At 50.1% G+C, this 22,403-nt stretch overlaps 1 long non-coding RNA gene across 1 annotated transcript; it reads left to right on the forward strand.

Moving 5' to 3' along the window:
* Positions 1–861: 861 nt before the first annotated feature.
* LOC118146435 (uncharacterized) lies at positions 862–22,376 on the forward strand. Its single transcript, XR_004732271.3, has 5 exons — positions 862–1,508; positions 19,886–20,077; positions 20,561–20,709; positions 21,154–21,308; positions 21,396–22,376. It is a non-coding gene; the product is annotated as an uncharacterized LOC118146435 (long non-coding RNA).
* The last annotated feature ends 27 nt before the right edge of the window (positions 22,377–22,403 follow it).

Here is a 22,403-nt window from a genome sequence, read left to right on the forward strand (position 1 = left end):
CATCTGTGTCCTGGAGGCTTTGGGAACACCGGCAGCCTTGTCTTTTCCAACGCAGACGGGGAGAGCAGCACCCATTTCTTGTTGACCATTTCGGAACTTCCAGACAACGAACTTTAATCCTGGGGCTAGAATTCAATTTGTTTTTGAGACTACCAAATATCACCAAGCAACGTCAGCACGGGCCTAACAGTGGTGTGAGGTTTGCACACACGCAGCTAAAATGGCACATTTAGAATAAAAGACACTGTGCGCACATACAGCGTGTGCACACAGCCTGAGGGCCTTCTTTAGACCTGGAGTTTTCTCTGCTTCGCCAAACTTCATGCGCCTTGTAGAAGACGGGAGCGAATTTTCCAAGTTGTGACGAGACTTTTCTTCCATCCAGCCACACCCTCTTCCGGGCCTGTGTGGTGAAACATGGGCAATGTGGCGTCACTGGAGGATGTGAATGAGGGCGCTTCTGCTCATCTCGACCCAGGCCTCTGGGAGAGCCTTTAGGGTCGCTCTGGGACTTAGGGGAGGCTCCGTTCTGGGCCGGGCGCTGGGGCTCTCCGCGCAAATGCCAAGCAGTTCTCATTTATCCGTGTCCAATAGGCCTTATGTAAAGTGCCAAAGTGCCCCAGGAAAGCTCAACCAGCACGTGGCCCTAGTTGTCTCCGGGCTCCTGGGGTCCGCGGAGCTCTAGATGTACCTGCAGCCCCTCCCAAGTCCTGCAAGCCACCCTTGTCCCTCTTCTCCCGCTCCCCACCCCCCATCTTTTTTGCTATTCCGGGGAAGGCCACGCAGGCTGCACCCCGGACGCGCCCCCTGGGGAAGCCCGCGCCCCAGCAGCCACACCCCCAGCCTGCACGCGCGCCCGCCGCCTGACTTCGCCTTCGCGGTCGCGGGCAGGGAGCGCGCGTTTCCATCGGTTAATTAGAAGCCGGAGTCGGTGGAGCCCCCGCCCGCCGGCGGCCAGTACACCTCCCGCCAGGGGCGCCCTCCCCGCAGCCCGCCGGCCCTTTGATCGCCCACGGCCCGCGGCCCGCAGCCCGCAGCCCGCGCTGTGCTGGGCAGGTGGCGGCAGCGGGGCGCGGCGCGCTCAGGCGCACGGGTCCCGGGGCCGCGGCGCGCTCCCCGCCACGCAACACATCAAGGCCCGGCCGGCCGGCGGGCGCCTTCATTAGCAGCCTGAAATTATAATATTATGTTAAAGAACAAAGCTGCTCCCCGGAAAAATATGTGCTGCATATCTGACAAAGATAAATTGGATTATTCAAAATATTCTTGATGAAATGTTACATTTTACAACTAATTATCAATCTGTTTTATCTGCAGACCAGCTGGGCATTTTTGTGCATGCAAGACCTGCCTTCGCAATGATCTTAAGATGTCACTGTAGCGTTTACATCTTTTATTTCAAGATTTAAATAACTAGGAAGTAGCTAATGTAATTCACTGCTGAGAAGAAAGGCGAGCTCCTCGGTTCCTTTCCAAAGCGATCTCCTCCTAATGAACTTCTCTGGACTGTGAGTAATGAGGCTTTATTCAAATAATGTTTAAGGAAGGCTCTGTCAGTGTAATTTCTAAAAAAGGGACCAATGTTTAATACATTTAAAACATCTCTATTCATACGATATTAGCTGAGGCAAGCCCACAATAGCACTTGCCAAGGGGAATTCTGTGTTGCTCTTTCAGAGGAGAGTCCTGAACTCGGCCTGGGCCAAGCCCCCAGTATCCCTGCAAAGCAGGGAGCTCGGCCCTCCTTTGTATCTGGTGTTTTCCAGAGCGAATGCGTTTAAGGTCCTCTGGGTTGATATAAACCCTCAGCATGAAGGAGTTTCAGCATTCTGCCCCTCTCCCCAGCAGTATCTCTCTCTGTTTTAGTTTGGAGATTGTGTCAATATAGTTCTGTTTTGTGAACTCTATCCACTTTGCAACAGCGGAAAAACGGAATGGGATGGATTCAAAACCCTTTAAATTTTCCTTGTGGGTGGGAGGTGTGGCGGTGGCTAGAAAATGCGCTTCGTCTCTATGCCTTGAACAGCCAGCCCTTTGCTTCATGTGGATATATTTGCCTTTTAGATTAAGGAGAAAGACTGTGCTCTTGTGCACAAACACACACAGACGTGCTTTCTGGTCATCATCTTGTGAAGCTCAGTGACAAATACAAGAATGGCTCCCATTTGTTTAGCTTTCTTTGCTTTTTCCGTCTCAACAGACTCTCCTGATCATGCTAGAGGGAAAAGGCAAGGCTGGGCATCATTCCCATTATGCAGATGAGGACACTGAGGCTCAGGGAAGCAGGCGATGTGACCTGCTCAAGGGTGCCCTGCCAGCTGTGGGGGAGGGAGGGCTCCAAGCCTTTCCATACCTGGTACCCACACAAGGGCTGAGTGGGTCAGTGGCTAGAGGATGGAAGACGAAGTTATACCTGATGGGGGGAATCATGGGGAATCTGTCAGAATGTGGATTTCCCTTCTGAGTTGAGAGGTCTTCAAAGTGGCTACAAGGAAAATCAAGCAGATATTTTCCCGCTAAAATGACAGAACATTCTTCTTGCTTTTCCAGTTGATAACATTGTGACTGCTTTTCCATAAAATGATCCCCAGACAGGTTCTCAGGGCTGTCACCAAGCCTCTTGAAATTTTGCATGAAGGAAGCACTTCTCTGAGTGCCTTTCTCTATCTACCCATGTCATTTTCGTCTTCTTTTTTGGCTTCGGTTATAAAATGTCTTTTGTTCAGATTGCACAAGAAAATCACATCTGACCTAATTCTCTGCCTGATTTGGCCCCTGAGTATTCCATTTCGGTATTCCTATATTAACGGTCAAATTACAGAGATCAAATAGAAAGCCTTTCAAGAAAAACCGACTGGACTTTGCTGAGACTGTGCTCTTTGATGAGAATCTAGTCTTCTGCCCAGATATTTCTTTGGTGGGAGTCTGTGGCTGTCAGGACCCAGAGGTGCTGTGGCCCCTTGGAGTTCAGAGGAGACCCCTTCAGTCATCAGTCTTTCCCGGTCAACCTCCTGAGGCTTTTGTCCCAAGTGACTTAAAGTGACTCTGAGCTGTCACGAGATGATGCCAAAAGTTCTGCATGGAGAGTCAGTCTCTCTATCACAGAGACCACAAGTTACAGAGGGCCAGATATTGGGTGCTGTGGTTTTATTCTAAAATCATTTCTAATCTAAAAATTAGTTCATTTATTTGAGAAGCCGTAAAATAGTTTTGCATTGTTGTTTCCATAGAGGGGATATAGTGCATGTGTGTAAACGATTCCCACACACCACTTGACAGTGTGTGGCCAAGAAGACACGAGAGGCCTCCTGAATCAGTTTGCTGTCCGTGCTTGTCCACGCAGAGAACGCCCAGAGCTCTGTCCTCCGTTGGTTGCTGCCCAGTGTATCTGGTCCACAATGGCGTTTTGCAAAGCTCTAGTGATCGGGGGTGGGCAACTTTTTCTATGAAGGGCCGGATAATAAGTTTTTTAGACTTGCAAGCTACGCTACTCTTTGCAACGACTCCACTCTGCTGTTGGAGTTAGAAAGCAGCTGTAGATGGCATGTAAGTCAATGAGCTTTGTTCTGATACGACTGTATTTGTAGGCACTGAAATGTGAATTTCATATAGTTTTCATGTGTTGTGAAATACTATTCTTCTTTTTCGCGTTTCTTCTAACCATTTGCAAATGTAATAACCGTTCTTAGTTGGTGGGCTGTACTGGGACAGCCGGTGCCTGAATTGGGCCCACAGGCTGCATTTGGCCCACTCCACTTGAGGGTCTGGCATTCGTCTCTGCAGCTGTTCTTAACTCTCTCACTGCTCTTGTTGGAGTGAGTGAATAATGCCTTTTTACAGATTTGTATCTTCTTACAAAATATTAGGCTTTCTATTAGTTTTCTATAGTTGCTTAACAAATTACTACAGATAACACAGTCTAGTACGTGACAAGTCCAATGGGCTTGGCTGGATCCTCTGCTTGGGGGTCTCACGAGGCCAAAATCAAGGTGTTGGAGTGGCTGATCCCTTATCCTGAGGCCCTGGGGAAGAATCTGCTTCTGAGCACATCCGAGTTGTCATCAGGCATCAGTTCCCTGCAATTGTAGGACTGAGATCTGTTTCCTTGCTGGCTCTTGGCTGGGGGATGCTCTCAGCTGCTAGATACCATTCACATCCCTTGCCCTGTGGGTCCTTGATCCTCAGGACAGCAAGGGTGCCCCCATCCTGCTCACAGTTGCAACCTCTCTGACTTCCTCCTCTGCCGCCAGCCTTAGAAATTTCTCTGCTCTTAAAAGCCTTGTCTGATTAGATCATCCTCACTCAGAGAATCTGTATATATTAAGGTCAACTGATTAGTAACTGTAATCACATCTACAAAATCCCCTCTGCCCCAGAACGTAATATAATTACCAGTTCCACATCTCACTATATTCACGATTCCCCAGACACTCAAAGGGGAGGGGTTGTGTGGGGGTGAGGGCTGCTGGGAATTGTTTTTAAAATTCTGTCTATCTTAGGCTGCAAAGATCCCTTATCTGTTAGGATGATTCAACTGGGAAGTTTAAATTATACAGCTTCAGCTACTAGAGAGACTCTAGTAAGTTAAAGGGTTCGCTGAATTCTGGATCTAAACTAAGGAACAGAAAGGGATCCGGACTAACTTCCCTCCTCAGCTGCTGGCATAGATTGTGGTTAGATAAGGAGGAGCGAGAGACTGAGGGACAGGAGAAGTGAAAGGGCAGTAGAGCTGGTGAGGAGGGGCACAGGTCTTCCCTGAGGACTGTCTGTGCTGAGAAGTGTCAAGACAGATTCCACACTGCAAAGCCTCCAAAGGCACCGCTTAACCCCGAAGAGTTTTTCTACAAAATCACACATATTTTCTCTCTGCCATGTGTGCGTACTTACCCATTCCACAAATGTTTGCTGAGCACCTACTCCGCACCAGGGAAGTGCCAGATGCAATAAAAGTGACAGTGAAGGGGACAGCAAACCTGGGCTGAGGTTACAGCTTAACAGGGCAGTATGTTGGCTTCCTGTGGCTGTTGGGACAAACTGGCACAAATGAAGATGGCTCAGAATAACAGAAACTTATTGTCTCACATTTCTGGAGGTTGACGTTCTGAAATCAAGGTTTCTTCAGAGTCATGTTCTATAGGAAGGGTCTAGGGGCAAATCCGGAACCTGCTCTTTCAGGGGCCTCACCTGTCCACTCCAAGCAGCTTAGCAGTATGTATAATCTGGAGATGTAGAGGTTGCCCCTAAGAGGAATTTTGATGAGCAAGATTGGCCTGGGTGATAAGACAGAGCCAGGGGAGTGAAGAGGGGAACAGGAAGTTTGTGCGAGGAGATACTTCAGAGGGACTGCAAGACCTGGGGGCAACCCTTGCCCTCCTGGAGGCTCTGAAATGGTCAGGATGTGTCACAGCATGTGGGTCTCCTGGGAGGAGCAATGCTGGGCAGGTCAGAGCTGCTAGCTTACCCAGTGCTGAGAGTCAGCCACTGGCTAGGGATGGGCCGTCTGAGTCTGAGAGCAGTGCACTTGGATGGGCTGTGTGGCCTCAGGGGAGAGTGAGACATCTCAGCTATGGCCAGGGACTTCTGCCGAGCACCACTGCGGGGAGGTGATTCCGTTTTCTCCAAATCCTTCTCGACATTTTTCATCACACGATTGATCTTAACTTGTGCTGGATTTGCTGTCTGTAGAAATTCAACTTTTTTCTTTTTTGAGTTTTTGACCTAATTTTAGTTCATTTTGCTGTTATTAAAAAAGTGCCATAAACTGGGTGGCTCATAAACAACGGAAATTTATTTCTCACAGTTCTGGAAGCTGGGAATTCCAAGTTCAAGACACAGCAGCTTCAGGGCCTGATGAGGGCCCGCTTCTTCCTGGCTGCTCATTCCTGCCTCACATGGTGGGTGGGACTAGCTAGGACTCTGAGCCTTCTTTTCTTTCCCCTCGAGATGGAGTCTCATTCTGTCACCCAGGCTGGAGTAAAATGGTGCTATCTCAGTTGACTGCAACCTCTGCCTCCTGGGTTCAGACGATTCTCCTGCCTCAGCCCCCTGAGTTGCTGGGATTACAGGTGTGCACCACCACACTCAGCTAATTTTTGCATTTTTAGTATAGACGGGGTTTTGCCATGTTGGCCAGGCTAATCTTGAACTCCTGACCTCAGGTGATCCAGCCACCTTGACTTGGGCCTTGTTTTATAAGGACATTAATCCCATTTACAAGGGCTCTACCCTCATGACTTAATCACTTCCCAAAAGGTCCCCACTTCCTAGTATCATCACCTGGCGGGGTTTGGATTCCAGCACATGAATTTTGGAGAAACACAAACATCAGGTCACAGCAGGTCTGTGTAGGCACTCTCAGAATTTGGCGAGCAGAGGATGTCCTAGCTGATGGTTTTGGTTTTGAGTTTCAGGGGAAGGTCACTTTCTGCAGGGAACTGCTTTCTACCTGCAGCTCCTTGAGTGGAGGCTCCATGAACGAAGGGTCAGCTTCTGGTTGTCTGCGCCTCAGGCACTGGCCAGGTGCAGGGTTGAGTCCCAGTCAATGATGTCCCAGTGAGTGACGGAGTGGCAAATCATGCATCTCCTTTGGGCTGTTAGGAAGAGGGACTGTCCTGAGGCACACAGAGCCGGTCTCAGCTTCTGCTCTCCTCTTTGGCTTTGCCCAGATGAGCAGTGCTCAGAGCAGCCTGTCAACAAGGGCCGTGCTCTCTGCAGAGGGAGACTTTTCCTCTTCAGATGGTGAACAGTCATAATTCTGTTGGGGGATGGTTTCTGCTTGGCTGGGAAATGGGAAACTGGGCAAGACACCTGGAATTGGAAGTTGCCCTCGGACTCAAGTGGTGCTCAGCCATAAACTTGGAATGGCTGGTGAGCAGACACACATTACTTCTGCATTTGGTCTTCTGAAGATACTGGAAAATAGGTAGAGTTTCCTTTCCATGTTACAGATTAGAAATGGAGGCTCAGAGATGGCAATGATTTTTCCAAGATTAGCTCCCTAGAAAATAGAGATGGGTGTGTAATGATGTGAGGCCTGGGATTGGGGCTGAGACAAGCCTGGGGTCTCACACCATTGCACCTGCCAGCTGGGTGGGCCTCTGCTTCTTCCTCTTTGGAGCAGAGATAATGGTCTTGCCTGGTTGGGTTGTTGATGAGAGTGGGAATCATTCACCCGTCGTTCCCTGGGTATGAGTGCAGGGGCTGACTACAGAAGTGGCCACGATAAACTCAACCTCTGGCTCAGAGTGCTGTGTCCACCTGGTGACTACCATTATCACCTTGAGACTTAAATTCAGGTCTTTAGGCTCCAGGTGACCTTCCTCCTCCTCCCTCTCCCACTGAGGAGTGTTCAGGTTGTTTCCTGAACGTCCTCTAAATTAGACCCTGTGATATGTCAGATGCCGGAAGCATACAGAGGACGATCAGGCCTGTGGGAAAAGCTGGAAGGACCATCAGGGTGGGCTTTGAATGGGGCTCGGCTGGGACTCACCTTTCCTCCTCCTCCTCTATTCCCAATGTTGTGTCCTTCACACCATCACAACCACCACCCGCGCTTTTCATGTCTCGTTATTTTATTAAATGCTCATAATAGCCCGACCAGGTAAGCATTATTATTATGAATGAATGTACATTTTTCAGACGGGGAAGTTGAAGCAGAGGATAAGTACTTCCAGAGTACTTGCCCAGAGCAGGAGAGCAGAGGACAGAAACATCCCGGGGCCTTCATGCAGCCTCTGACCACCCTGGGTCTCTGTGCTACTGCTGTAGGGACTTGCCTTCTGGGATCTGTGTGCATCAACACACATGTGTGCATATATGTCATATATGTATTGTGTGTGTGCACATGTGCATCTGTGCATATGTATGTGTGTGTTTGTACGTGAGGGTTTTTTGGGCCTGGAGCAGCAGTCTCTGTGGCTGCTCTGGTTCACCTCTGTCACCTGAGCCCACGGAGAGGTCCAGAACTTTGGGGCCGCACCCTTTCTTCCAGCACAGCGGGGATGTTGGGTGGTAAACTGTGGCAGGTCAGAAGTGGGGCTTGCCTTAGCTTGGTCCACCTTCTGGGGGCGTAGGTCCCTCCTCCCAGTTTACCTGTGTCGCCCAGACAGGGCCTTTGGTCGGCAGCATTCGGTACTGTGCTGAGCCAGGCCACCTCTGGGCCATGTGGCAGGAGGGGCTGGGAGCCCACTGTCCCCAGAAGCCTCTGTGTGCAGGAGTCCAGGCCAGAGGTGGAGATCTGCTTCCCAGTGGGAGGGCAGGAGAGCAGAGGACAGAAACATCCTGGGGCCTTCATGCAGCCTCTGACCACCCTGGGCTGGGTCTCACCCGCTAGCACCAGGCGACAGTCTAGTCTGGTTTTAGAGCAATGACATTTAATACGGTATCAGTTAGCCACTGTAGCCATTTAAATGGAATCAATTAATTGATTATCAATCAACCCATTAAGCTAATTAATTAAAATGAGACTAAACCGCCATTTCCTCAGTGACAGTCACCACATTCAAACCACATTCAAGAGCTCAGCACAAACAGAATGTTTCTTGCAGAAAGTTCTGTGGAATGCTGTTGCTTTAGAGGGCAGCTCTGGGCACATCGTCGCCTCGGTCAGATGAGTGACTGTGGTGGAGACTTCAGGGACCGTCATGTCTCCTGCACCCCCTGGCTTCATTCCTGAGCAGCAGCTATCCTGACCACAAGGCCAAGCCCTCCACACTGTGCCTGTCATCCAAAGCCTTCGAGGGCAAGGCCAGGCTGTTAGATTTCGTCTGGGGTGTGGGAGAAGACAGGCTGAGGACAGGGCACATTTCCAATATGCCAGCCACTGTGCTGCACATTTTACACGTGAGTGAGAGCCATTTGTTGGATGCTTAGCATGTGCTGGACACTGGGATTTCCCTTGTGAGCCCTCAGTGCCCACCCTGGAGCTGGGGCTTCCATGATTCTTACTGAGAAACTGAAAACCCCCCCAGGCTGGGAGCCACACCCAAGCTTGCCAGGTCAATAACTGCGGCCTGTGATTCTGGTTGAATTCTGTCATTAAACCCCATTCCCAAGCAAACCCCGCAGCCTCATGTGTCCTTCCCCACCTTTTTATTTGACGGATTCTTGCTTTGTCACCCAGGCTGGAGTGCAGTAGTGCCATCTCGGCTCACTGCAATCTCTGCCTTTCAGGTTCAAGTGATTCTTCTGCCTCAGTCTTGTGAGTAGCTGGGACTACAGGTGAGCGCCACCATGCCTGGCTAATTTTTGTATTTTTAGTAGAGATGGGGTTTCACCATGTTGGCCAGGCTGGTCTTGAACTCCTGACCTCATGATCCGCCCACCTTGGTGTCCCAAAGTGCTGGGATTACAAATGTGAGCCACCGTGCCCCGCCTCGTGTGTCCCTTTTTATTGGAATAATGGTAACCCTTCAGCCTGCAGCTTAACATATACTTTTCCCCACTGAACATCACTTGGGGGTGATTTTGCAGGAAAACTGGATGCAACTGTCATTGGCTTGTGTTGATGTCCTCCACGTTCCCTCCTCGATGGACCCTCAGGTGCTCTTAATTTAAAATCTTATATTTCCGTTTGTACAGCTGTCATCTTCTGGAAAGTTATTTAAGACCATTTGTCTTCAGGTGATTACACAGGTTCTTTCCCCTCTGAAGAACTTGAAAGCAAACAGTTAACACTAAGTACTACCGTCCTTCCAGAAACCAGGACCAGCTAACTTAATTGTAAACATCAAGATAAGCTCCAAGTATGATTTTCCATCACAGGAACCGTCAATGGTATTTTCTTGTGAGAGGTTTCAGTTTAAAATCCCTGGTCAATCAGTGCTTAACTCTCAGGAGGAAATTAAAGAAACCACTTGAAAATGGCTGAGAAACAGAAAAAAAATCAAATTCAAGCTCTCTTGGCTCCAGCAGGCATTCTGCAAAGGTGGACAGAAGGTCAGCTGAGTGCTAAATGCTGTTCCCGGCTCCTTGGTTGTCCCTGGGCACATCTGGCCGGGCGACCCTGTGATGAGGGAGACCGAGTGGCTGCTTTAAAGATGACTTTTGGCAGGGCACCGTGGTCTGTCAAGATTGCAAAATACATGCAGCAGGCATGGGTGGGAGAAGGACTCTCGCTTGGGCTGGTCTTTAGAAAATGGAAACAAACTCACTATCTTCGAAGAGATCAGTTTGTGCCCCATTTGGTTTTAATGCTAAACCCTATGAAATGATCTTAAGCAGAAAAATCAATTTCCCAGAAGTCTCAGATGTACACTGTAACTCTTAGATTTGAACTGAGTCTTGGTAGAGTTAAATAATTGAGCTTGCTTTCTTTAAGTGATACAGACGTATTTCATGCTAGGAATAACTTGTGAACCAGACGGTGCCCAGAGGAAGTGGGATGCGGGCGGCTTGAGGTCATGCCTGCCAGAAGGGGTGGGGCCAGCGTGGCACCAAATCTCCGTCATCTTTTCATCCAGAATAAACCAGGAGGAGTGGGAACCAGCTCCAGGATCAGAGCAGGATCAGATCAGGCTGCATTGATGCAAAGGAAAGAGCACAGGCTTTGGAGAGGGTAGGGAGAGAGACTGGCATGTTCCGGTTCTAAAGAGAAGGAAAGGGCCGGGCACAGTGGCTCACGCCTATAATCCCAGCACTTTGGGAGGCCGAGGCAGGTGGATCATGAGGTCAAGAGATTGAGACCATCCTGGTCAACATGGTGAAACCCTGTCTTTACTAAAAATACAAAAAAAATTAGCTGGGCATGGTGGTGCGTGCCTGTAGTCCCAGCTACTCTGGAGGCTGAGGCAGGAGAATTGCTTGAACCCAGGAGGCGGAGGTTGCTGTGAGCCGAGATCGCGCCATTTCACTCCAGCCTGGAGTTTCAAGAGTAAAACTCCATCTGAAAAAAAAAAAAAGAGAAGGAAAGGTTGGAACATGTGCCTGACCTCATCACAGTTTATCCTGACTCCCATCTCCTGCCTGGGTTGACCTGGGCTTTGCAACTTTTCAGAGCCTCAATTTTCCATCTGCAAAATGGGAGTTCATTTTTCCTTCAGTCACATGAGTTGACTCCACTGGGCATTGGGATGTGGCAGCAGATAAATCCCTGGTGGTTGAGGCAGACAGTCAGCCAGTATGTGGAAGTGTTTGGTGTGGAAAGTGCTGGAGGGAAGAATGCGGTTATAACTATTGAGTCTGATTCCTAGCACCCTTGGGGAGATGTTATATGTGAATAGAACAAGGAGCCTAGTGAAGTGCTCCAGAAATGTTAGCTTCTCCTCCTCTGGGTTGATAGGATAAGAATACCCTTGCCAATCTGATCAGCGTCATCATCAGCACTGTTTTCATTATGTAAGGAAGGGGGTGGAGAAAGAGATGGAAAATCAGAAATGAGGGGAAAGAAATGAAGGCAGAAACCTGAGGGCTGGTGGGGGTAGGTTGGTTCTGGGTTTATATCTGCTAAGATGTGGGCACATGTCGCCTGCCTTCTTCGCTTCTAAGCCTGCCCTCCAGCCTGTGCCCAAGCATCCTCACCCCAGCTTGTCCAGGGTGGCTGTCAGGGAAGCTCTGGGGTCAGGGACATGGCTTGGACCCTGTGGCTCTGCACATGAACACAAGAGGCATTTGTGACTGGATTTGGGCACAACTCTGGCACAGACACCTCCCTGTTGCTGAGAGGCCAGTGGGAGGCGAGGTTTGCTCTCTGGGCAGTTTGCTCAAATTGAGAGCAGGGAGAACCCCTAAATGCAGACAGACAACCATTCACGTGCATTTTATCCTTGCATTTCCAAAACTGGCTCTGGGAGTGCGTTCATACTGAAGCCATGGTCCCCGAGGGCCTGGGCATCTGGACAGCCCTCCTGGCCTGCCTTCAGGTTGGAAAATCGTTGTTAGTGATCCAGTCTCATTTGGAGTGTTTTTAACAGCTGAATGTTGACTTTGCCAATTTAGAATACAAGGTCCGTAAGGAAGCCATCGATAACCCCTGCCGTAAGGGATGATGTGCCGGGTGTAGATATAAAGCAGACGAGGGTCACTTGGAGGTGAAATGTGGTTTTCCACGATCGCAGTTGAGGCCCTGAAATCCAAGCTCCCCTTGAGTTTCAATGGCCTGTATTTGTTTGCTTCTTTTGGCTGCTCTCTCTGCTGTTGGAATCTCCTCTTGCTCGCCTCTAGCAGGGCCGAGTGTCACACATCTAATCTAAAACCACGAATCCGAGGTTCCAGGGCTGCTGCTGTCACCAAGCGGCTGTGTGACCTGGGCAGCCTGCTCAGATTCTCTGGAGTGCTGGTGGTGTTCTCCTCTTAAAGGGAGGGGGCCAACCTTCCCCACTGCAGAATTCTGTGATTCCATGGTAACGGGCTTCGTTTGGAGAATCTGGTCAACACAAGATGAGATCACTGGAGATCATTCAGGGTTTGCGAACTGAGGCAGGGAGGTCGTGAGTTAATTTGATTTGGTTTTTTACACATTCTATATTTGGACAAAAGCACATTGGACATACTGTGGTCTCTTTGGTGTCAAGTCCTTGTTTATTCACTTCCTTCAGGAAGTCTTGGTAATACCTTGATTAACTTCCATCTGTAAGTAAAACCTTTGTGTGAAGAGGACTCCATTCACTCCATTCACCAAAAAGGGCCTGGCCTTCAGAGGCGAACTGTCACCAAGCAGTGCCGCAGTCAAGTGGCTTTGGCTTTGCTGACTTTGGTTGACCTCAGGGTGATGAGACGGGTTCTCTCGTCCTGACTGTGCAGCAGCCCATGGGGGACGTGGCTTTTGGCTTTTATCCAGAAGGAATGAACAGTAAATACATGAAGAAGTATATTAGGCTGAACCGCTGACATTTGTATGCAGGGTAGTAAATGTGTGTAGATGAAGAGAAGCAAAAGATATTTTAATAAACGCTTTTGTGATGGATTTTATACTAAATCACTTCTTGACGTTTTGACTAAAACCAACAGCTTAGATAATGGATCTGATGTTCATACCATGCATATACTCTGGTTTGATAAATCTTCAGCTAAGAGGACCTCCGTGAAGCTGGATTCCCTCCGGACCGGGAGGAGATTGTATGTGGAATAAATTAACATGGGGAAAGTTCTGGGGGACCTGGGACAGTTCTGGGGGACCTGGGAAAGTTCTGGGGGACCTGGGACAGTTCTGGGGGACCTGGGACAGTCCAGACTCCGGCGCCCTCCGACTCTCAGCTGAGGCTGAACTGACGGTCTCCTTGGGTTTTCAGTTTGGGGCTGGACTGTGTTAAATAAACTCCGCGGTAGAAATGACTTTATGATGGTTATATGTTCTGAATATTTATTCAAGGAAGCAAGAGACAGCCTGGGAGGAAAATGAAGGGGCTAGAGAGTCAGCGTGTGGAGAGCTATTCTGAACAACGTGTCCTCTCTTCCCCTCTTCCTGGTCATCCCCATCTTCTCACCAAAGACACCGAACAGGGACAAGTGTGCTGATCCCTCCAGTCCCTGGACGCAAGCCGGTGTTTGTGTCTGTTGCTGGCAAGCCCAGGCTGAGGGGTGGATTCTTGCTTCCTTGTTCTGGCCTCTGTAGCCTAGGCTGGTCTCTCTAGCTGTGGACCCCATGGGATCTCCCTACCACACCCTGGGCAGTTTCTTCCCAGCCTTTGCCCCCTTCACATCTTCCCCATGTAGAAAACTTTTCCTCTTCCTAAAAGATGCTCAAATACTGCTTCCTCCCAGAGCCTCCCTCTCCTCCCTTTGATGCGGGCAGAGACGGGTGCTCTCGGCTGTCTGGCCCTCATCTTCTGTCTTCTTGGGCAGCCCCACCTGCAGTGTCAAGGTACTTCTTGCAGCAAAGCCTGTATATCACCAGCCATCACCAAGGGTGCAGTGCCACATAATTCAGATTCCTGAATCCGAATCTCTAGAGACGAGCCCAGGAATCTGCATTTCTAGCAAGTGTCTGTTATAATTTGGCAGTGAGCTCCTTGGGGGCAGGGGCTGCCAAGGTCACTTTCACCCTGGTGCCTAGCACCCATGAGGCACCCAGAGGGTGAGTGTGGAATGAATGAAGAAAGGAACAAATGAGGAAAGCAAGCTGTGAATCAGAACAAAGCCCTCATCTCACATTTTACTGTGACTTTGCATGTGTCAGGTAGTCTTCAGAATGATGAGTGGTCTCCATCCTGATCTATTACGGTGTAATAGATTAAGCCATCCTTCAGAAAAAAATTAAGGAGCCTTGACAATGATAATTGCCGTTAATATCACTCTGGACATAGGTTTACTGATTGATGAGTTTAGAATATTTGCTTCTAAAACAACATTAAGTAATGTGAAAAATAGCCAACGGGAAGGTCAGAGAGGTGGGCGTGGCCTCGTGCTCAGAGGCATGAGCAGGAAAGAGAAATTGCATCTGTGGGGCTGGACAGGAGCTCCCCAGTAAGGCAGGCTCCCTGGGCCAGGCCCGGGCTGTGCATTCACTGTGGACTGCAGCCTGAGGCTGTGCACAAACGTAGTGGGGCCCAGTCCGCAGTGCACGGTGAGACACCATACAGCCTGTGACTGCCTGCCAGCACCTTATTGCTCTGATTTTCCTCTTCCCGTTTTACATACTCACTCTCCCTGGTGAATAGTCCTTGGCAGGCTTCCCGAGATATCAAATTCCAGGAGAGAAAATACACAGGTCATGTGTAAGGACTCAATAGAACCCTTAGCTGGAAACCACTTTTGTCAGGTGTCTGGGAAACTGCTCCACCTTCAGCTACGAGTTAATCAGACATAGAGCAGCGTGTCTGGAACTTGGGCAAGGGGCCCTCTTCTGCCTGCTGTCACCTCCCTGGCTCACCTTGGGCAGGTTACAACCTTTCTTGGGGCTGCAGGGTTCTCATTCCACTAATGAGGGCCTTGGACTAGCCAGGCCAGGTTCCTTCCAGGTCTAAGAGCATGTAATTCTATCCAGCTGCCTTCAGTCCCAAAGCCACCCTCTACAGATGGGATTTATAATTCTGGGCTGCACTTAAAATACTTAGCTGGGTCGTGTGGCTGTAAAATAACCTTTCGCTTGCCTTACAGCTTGCTTGCACTTTTATCTAATCATGGAAAGAGTTGAGGTGAGTGCTTTGAAAAACGTTTACCATGTAGGAAAGCTTACACTGGAATGCTTTCTGCGCTGACTGTGGTGACTTACTGGGCATGTTTGAAGGTCTGAGAGATGTTACGCAGATGACTGGGGAAGCGTTTCCACACAGGGTCATGGACAGGCCGCAGGGAGAAGGGAGTGGCAATTGCTTTGTGGCCCAGGGTGATGTGTCAGGAGGGGCTTGGCTCTGAGCATTGGTTTTCTCATCTGTAACATGGGATCACGCCTTTTTTCTAGGGTTGTGTGAATAGCAAATGCAGCAATAGATCTTGCACATATGTGCAGAGCACTTAGAGTGGTGCTGGCACCTGGTGAGAGCTCTGTGAATATCAGATGTTATTATTACTGTCACTCAGCCACGAGCTAAACTCATATTCTTCAGCTACTTCCGTCTTGTCACAGACATTTTCTTTACCATTGGGGAAAGTTGCTTCTGATTTCAGAGCCCTGGGGACCTGGTTCTCCTGGGTAACTTCAGCATCAGGATATGGTGCTGATCCCCAAAGGCAAAGGCAGTGTATTTGTCTGTTTTCACACTGTTGATAAAGACATACCTGACACTGGGCAATTTACAAAGGAATGAGGTTTAATGGACTTACAGTTCCGGGTGGCGGCAGAGGTCTCACAGTCATGGTGGAAGATCAGGAGGAGCAAGTCACGTCTTACATGGGTGGCAGCAGGCAAAGAAAGAGAGCTTTTGCAGGGAAACTCCCCCTTAAAAAACTATCAGATCTCTTGAGACTTACTATCACCAGACAGCATGAAAAAGACCTGTCCCCATGATGCAGTTACCTCCCCCCAGGTCCCTCCTACAATACATGGGAATTTAAGATGAGACTTGGGTGGGGACACAGCCAAACCGTATCAGGCAGCAAGAAGACAGCAGGGAGGGAGGTTCAGGAGTGTCTGCCTCCTGGATATTTGATTAGGGACTAGCTGGACTCAACCTTTGTTTGACCCTGAGGCCACCATGGTTTCAGTACAGGAAGTTTTGTAGCTCACAACAATCCAAGGTCCCAAGAATGAAACAAACTCTCCTGTGGACTGGGGTGGTCCTGATTATCACTGGCTTTCCCAGAGGTCTGGCTGTGCTCAGGAGGAGTTTCCATTGGGGCAATTGTGTCCTGTAAGGGACTCCGTGTGTGTGTGAGTCCACGCTGGCCTGTCGGCAACTTGGGCTGGGACCTGCAAGTTCTCAGGAGCTTTGTTGGATGAGTGAAAGGGCGAGGGCTGCACTGCCGCTCTCCAGGAGACACTTGGTCCGGTGCAGCTCTTCCTGAGCGTGTGGCCTGGGAGGTCTTGCCCAGTGCCCCCAACATGGCTGCACCACACCTGCCCCATCCTGAGTTTATGACTCCTGGGGAGGAGGGTGGGCTTATTGTGAACAAAGTGCTCCCCCCGTTTGTGTAGCCACTGTGTGGCCCCGCCCTGACCCTTTAGCTGCCTGCAGTGTTATCTGGCAGCAGTTGTGTTTTGTTTGTTTTGTTGTTTTGAGACAGAGTCTCGCTCTGTTGCCAGGCTGCAGTGCAGTGGCTCGCTCTCGGCTCACTGCAACCTCCGCCTCCCGGGTTCAAGTGATTGGCAGCAGTAGTTTTTAAGCAGCTCTATTGAGGTACAATGAACATACCATAAAATCTTTGGGAGGCCGAGGTGGGTGGATCACGAGGTCAAGAGATCAAGACCATCCTGGTCCACATGGTGAAACCCCGTCTCTACTAAAGATACAAAAAATTAGCTGGGCATGGTGGTGCGTGCCTGTAATCCCAGCTACTCGGGAGGCTGAGGCAGGAGAATTGCCTGAACCCAGGAGGCGGAGGTTGCGGTGAGCCGAGATCGCGTCATTGCACTCCAGCCTGGGTAACAAGAGCGAAAATCTGTCTCAAAAAAAAAAAAATAACATAAAATGTGCCTGTTTTAAGTACACGTCAACAATTTTTAGCCCACTCACAGAGCTGCATTATCTAAATTTAGGACCTTCTCATCAACCCGAAAACATCCCTTGTGCCTATTTGTGGCTCCCTCCATTCCCACCCAGCCCCAGGGAACCACCATCTACTTTTTTCCTCTATAGATTTGCCTTTTCTGGACATTTCATATCAATGGAATCACGCAATATGTGGTCTTTTTCAGCGGCTTTATTGATTAATCTCCCTCCTGGTTCCTGGCAGGAAACAATTTGTATTTGTGTTTGGAAAGGAGCTGGGGTCAGGGAGACACATCTGCTCTTGCCTACACTGGCTGTGACCATACTCTTGGCTGGATGGCCCCATCCAGCCCCTCCTGCTCACCTGCCACTCAGGGGTTATTGGTTCTTGCATCTCTTTCTCCATCCTTGATCTTGCTGCTGAGAACCTGACCCCTGTTTCTGGTGATGCACAGGTGCCTTCATTCCCTGATCTAGGTCAGAACTCATCTGCCCTCCCCTCCTTCTGCATTAGTGAAGAGCATGACATTCCTTGGAGGGCTCTGTGTTCCTGGGTGGCCTTCTGTGACTTGCTTCTAAACAACAGAACACAGGATAGGTGACGGGATGCCTGTGATTATATGACTACGTGAGGTAAGATGATGGTGCTAGTCCTGCTGGGTCTTTCCTTCCCTGCTGGCTGTGAGGAAGCAAGTGGGGACATCCCATGGACAGGAACCGTCCCTCAGCCTGTTGAAGCTGAGGGTGGCCCCCAGGCAGCAGCAAGCAGACAAGCCAAGGCTGTTTACAGCTGTGAGGAACTGAATCCTGTCAACTACCACGAGCACAGGCTTGTGATTCCTTCCAGTCAGGCCCGGAGATGAGACCCCTGTTCCAGTTGACACTTCATTTGCAGCCCAGAACACACTTTACTTCCTGAGGATATCTTCTCAGGGTGACATGCCTGCCACTCCAGCCTGCACTGCCTCCCCAGCCTTCTCCAGCAACCCCACTGCCCTTCCTCATGCTTGGCCTCACTGTTTTGCCCCTGGATGATTGCAGTGGGCTCCTGTTAATGTCCCTGTCCACAGTCTCTCCCAACCCACCTCCTCGCTTCAGTGCCAGCTCCACCCTGAAGCCCTGCACACCACTGCCTGCAGGAAAGGTCAAGGCCCTCGCTGTGGCCTACTGGGTCCGCCCTAGCCCAGTCCCAGTAGCCTCCTCCAGTTTTACTTCTGCTCCTCCTGACCATATCCCCATGTTGCAGCCACACCGAACCACCTGGCCATTCTAAGACAGTCTGGGCTTGTCTCAACTCTGTGATTTGGCATCTGCTGTTCTCACTGCTTTAGTGTCAAGCACCTCTGATGTTCAATAAACATCTTTAGAATGACTGCTCGAGTGAATAACCGGCTGACCACTTCAATACGTGAGCCAGAATCCCCTAAGGCCCCTTGGTTTGTAGGGAGTTAGGTGTGCAGGCCAGGTGGATGGGGATAGCAGGGGAGGTGAGTTTCAAACATCAGCGTTCACCGTGGTCGGCTTTGCAGATCTGAAGGTCATGGTCCCTCTCCTACTGAGGCTGCTGCTCTCCCGAGCACGGTGGCCACGGTACCTATAGCCCCTGCTATTCTTTCTGCTTCAGTGCCCTCCTGCATCCACTGCTGGTGGCCCCAACATATGGACGACAACTTGATAAAAGTCTCAAACTATGTGGAAAGGGCCTGAGATACTGATGAACACTATTGTTAAAATCGGGTCCCCTCACCCCATGGATGCCCTCCCCGTCCCTGCGTATCTCCCTCCCCAGCACTTTGGTGCACATGTTTTCTTCAGCTTGCTTTCAGTCTCCCCCAGTTAGACTGTAAGCCCCGTGAGGGCAGGCATCTCTCTGTTCCAGTGATATCTGCATCCGTGAGACTGGAAAGACGTGGAGGGCACCCATCCCAACGCACAGCTCTCCCTACACCCGGCTGCCTCCCTTCTTGATCTTTCTAAAACTCAAATCTATCACGTTGTCCCTTTGCTTAAATGATTTTATCGTCTTCCCATTCACTTTAGGATGAAGAAAAATTACATTTATCTCTAGATGTGTTTCATTTTATTCACTTATCCCACCTAGATTAAGGTAAAAAAAAAAAACCCAAAACTGCTCCTTTGTCAATTACGCTCCAGTCTAACCCACACCATCATTCTAGCCCTAACCCTAAAGTCTGAGATGGATTTCTGAATTTTTCTTCCTAGAGTATTGTCTTTTCATTTTTTTTTGGAGACGGAGTCTCGCTCTGTTGCCCAGACTGGAGTGCAGTGGTGCAATCTTGGCTCACTGCAATCTCTGTCTCTTGGGTTTCAAGCAATACTTTAGCATCAGCCTCCTGAGTAGCTGGGATTACAGGCACCTGCCACCATGCCCAGTTAATTTTTGTATTTTTAGTAGAGATGGGGTTTCACCATATTGGCCAGCCGGTCTCGAACTCCTGAGCTCAGGTGATCCACCCGTCTTGGCCTCCCAAAATGCTGGGATTACAGGCGTGAGCCACTGCAGCCGGCCTAGGAAGAAAATAATTTCAGTCTATTTTCATAGGTGATATAATGACCAATCCTTAAAGCCTCTGGTAGGTTCCTTTCTGGTTATTGTAATTTTACATGTGCAGAGCTAAGAGTGTGAGGGCAGAGAGTCTGAGAACCAGATGGTGTCCAAGCAAACTGGGATTTCTTAACTGGGTGGGATGGGGGGCGGTGGCAAAGGTGGCCGTGGGTTTGGCTGTATAATCCTCACATGGGTCATGATCCTTTGCCAGCCCACTCCTGTGTGATGATGGATATGGGTGGGGGTGAATGACTTCCCAATATTGTTTTTATCCATTTCATTTTCTTTGCAGAGGGAAGAGGGAAGCCCCTCCCATCCGCTTCTATTGGGGCTTGTTAAGCCATCGCCTTGGGGGCCGGCTGATCAGCGGTGTGCCATAGCCAGCAGCCGGCGGCTTCAGCAGGCAGGAGCAAGGACAGCCTGTGGCTACTGCAACCCCACTGCCGGGACGCTTCATGACGGGAGGAATATAAAGGCAAATCATGTTAGCATCACAGAGCCCACTTAATTCTATATGGGTTGGTATTTGGGAAAGAAATCGAGGACAGATCAGTGTTGGACCCTATACCTGGGCGGTGGCCAGTATGCAGTGCAAGGTCTTAAAGTCAGTGTGCTTTTCGGGGTGATTTTTTTTTCTGTCCCTGAGTCAGTGGAATAGGATGGAAATGCCATGTCTGGCTATTTTAGGGAGCACGGTGTGAAGAAGACAGGCTCTCCTAAGCTAGCACTGCTTGTGCAATACCTGGTCCTTAGCAGTCAAAATGAAGCACTTTGTCACCAATCGTAGAGCCCCCGAAACACTCTCATTTGGTGTTTTTGTTCCATTTTAAACCATGAATTGCATCCACTGTTTCCAGCACTGAAGGTTCTTCTGTGTTGGATCGAAACCAAATGCTGGTTTATGTCAACTTAAGGAAGGAAACTGGCAAATGTGTGAACTCATCTCCATGGTGCGCTTCCATTCCAGGGGCTGCACAAGAGGGAAAAAGCTTCATGTCCCAACCAAAAGTATTCCCTTTCTGAGGACTGCTGCCCAAGTGTGAAGTAGGAGACGTGCAGTTCAAGGGCGCCCGTGCAATGCTCATGCGGAGCCCTTTTCTTAGCCCGGCGAGACAGGTTTGGAGCCTGCCCTGGGAAGTGGGACCTAGAGTGACAACCCCTGACACAGGGCTAAGGAGCTTTAGGAGTGGCAAAATCTCACTGTACCACTTGCAAACAGAAGCTTCATCCCTGCACGGGGAGGAACAGGTGGCCTCCCAGGCAGGGGCGAACATTCGGTGGAGAGGAATGAGGAGGTTGGCTGCTTGCTCCTCCACCCTGCCTGTCTTGCCTCTCTGGAAAGATGGGTCTAGGCACAAAGGCTCAAGTGGATTGGAGGCTCCCAAAGCTTCTCCCTGTGCCGTCTCCCAGTTGGCTGCTGGGTCCAGTGGTGGCCGCCCTTGGGTACCAGGGCTTCCTAGTTCCACAATGGGAACCTCAGGGTACAGCTGTAAGTTCTGTCCTTGTGCTCACCCCCTTCTGCTGTCTCCTCCAATAATGCATGTGATTTGGTCTCTACAGGACTCCCAGAGGCCAATGGAGTGGAACTATTGAAGTCCTGCAGATGGGAGCCACTCTCTGGCTGTGGTCACCAAGGTACTCACGGCCTCCAGAGGCCACAAAGGATGGATAATTGCAACCCACAGGTCTCCTTCGGATTTCCTCCAAGCCCTCTGGTCAGCGAAGGCTCTGTGGCAAGTGTGGGGTTTGGTCTCCACTTTTATGGTGCTAATTAACTTCATCTTCCTTTTCTCTCTGGTCAGTGGAATTACTCTGCACTCTTTGCAATGATGTTTCATGATTCTCATCGTGGAGCGGCTTGCTGGGACCCTGCCAGCTGATCTTAACAAGCCCACCACTTAACAAGCAGGATTCCCACTGCTTTCCAGGGCTAGCAATTCCTTAACCAAAGGCAAGTTTCCCAGGAGATCCTTGAGAAGGTGCCTCATTATTACTATTTTGATGTTGAAGCAGTTCATTGTGCAAGTTGCTTACCAGGTGGGCCAGTGTGTTTGGGAAGAACAGAGCGGGCATTGAGCGGACTGGGGCGGGCTGGGGATGAGGCTCCACTCCCTCCACCTTTGTCCTTCCCTCTTCTTCTCGCTCACCCTCAGAAGCGCCAGGCCCCTTCCAGGCTGCAGCCCCTCATGTCGTCTTCACGCATTGATAGTGACAGCTGTCTTGTGCTAGTTGGTGACTAGGCATGAACGCATGGCAGTCGTTGGCTTGTTTCTTCTCCTGGATAACTTTTTCTTTCTTTTCATATTAGTTAGAGGCTCTCATGTCTTAATGAAAGGGGGTCGCTCACATGAGGTTTTGGGTGCACCAGGTGGGTAGGTTCTGAACTTCTGGCCCCGTTCCATGTCTCAAAGTCTGGATGACCATGTGTGCAGGGCCAAGCTGTGCCTGGCCAAATGGCCCCAAGCAGGAGCGTCGGGCTGTGTGGTAGAGACGGGTGGTGACCCTCCAGCTCTGCTGCTCCAGCGGTAGCTGCAGAGTGTGCAAGGGAGAGTCTCTGGATTCCATAGACCAAAGAAGAAAGGACACCCATGGGTGTATTCAGAAACATGAAGCACCCTGTGTGATGCACCTGCACCCAGGCTGATGGGGACGCCTGCAAGGACAGGCTTGGGCATGACATAGGGGGAGGCAGATTTGCTTTAGAAAACACACACTAGGAAAGTGGAATTTGCCATCAGGCCCTGCCTGATGGGGTGGTCAGGGTCAGGGGTGGTCAGGCTAAGGGGCGGTCAGGGTAAGGGGTGGTCAGG

The sequence above is a fragment of the Callithrix jacchus genome, chromosome 12 (genome assembly GCF_049354715.1).
Source record: "Callithrix jacchus isolate 240 chromosome 12, calJac240_pri, whole genome shotgun sequence".
In the NCBI taxonomy this organism is placed as follows: Eukaryota; Metazoa; Chordata; class Mammalia; order Primates; family Cebidae; genus Callithrix; species Callithrix jacchus.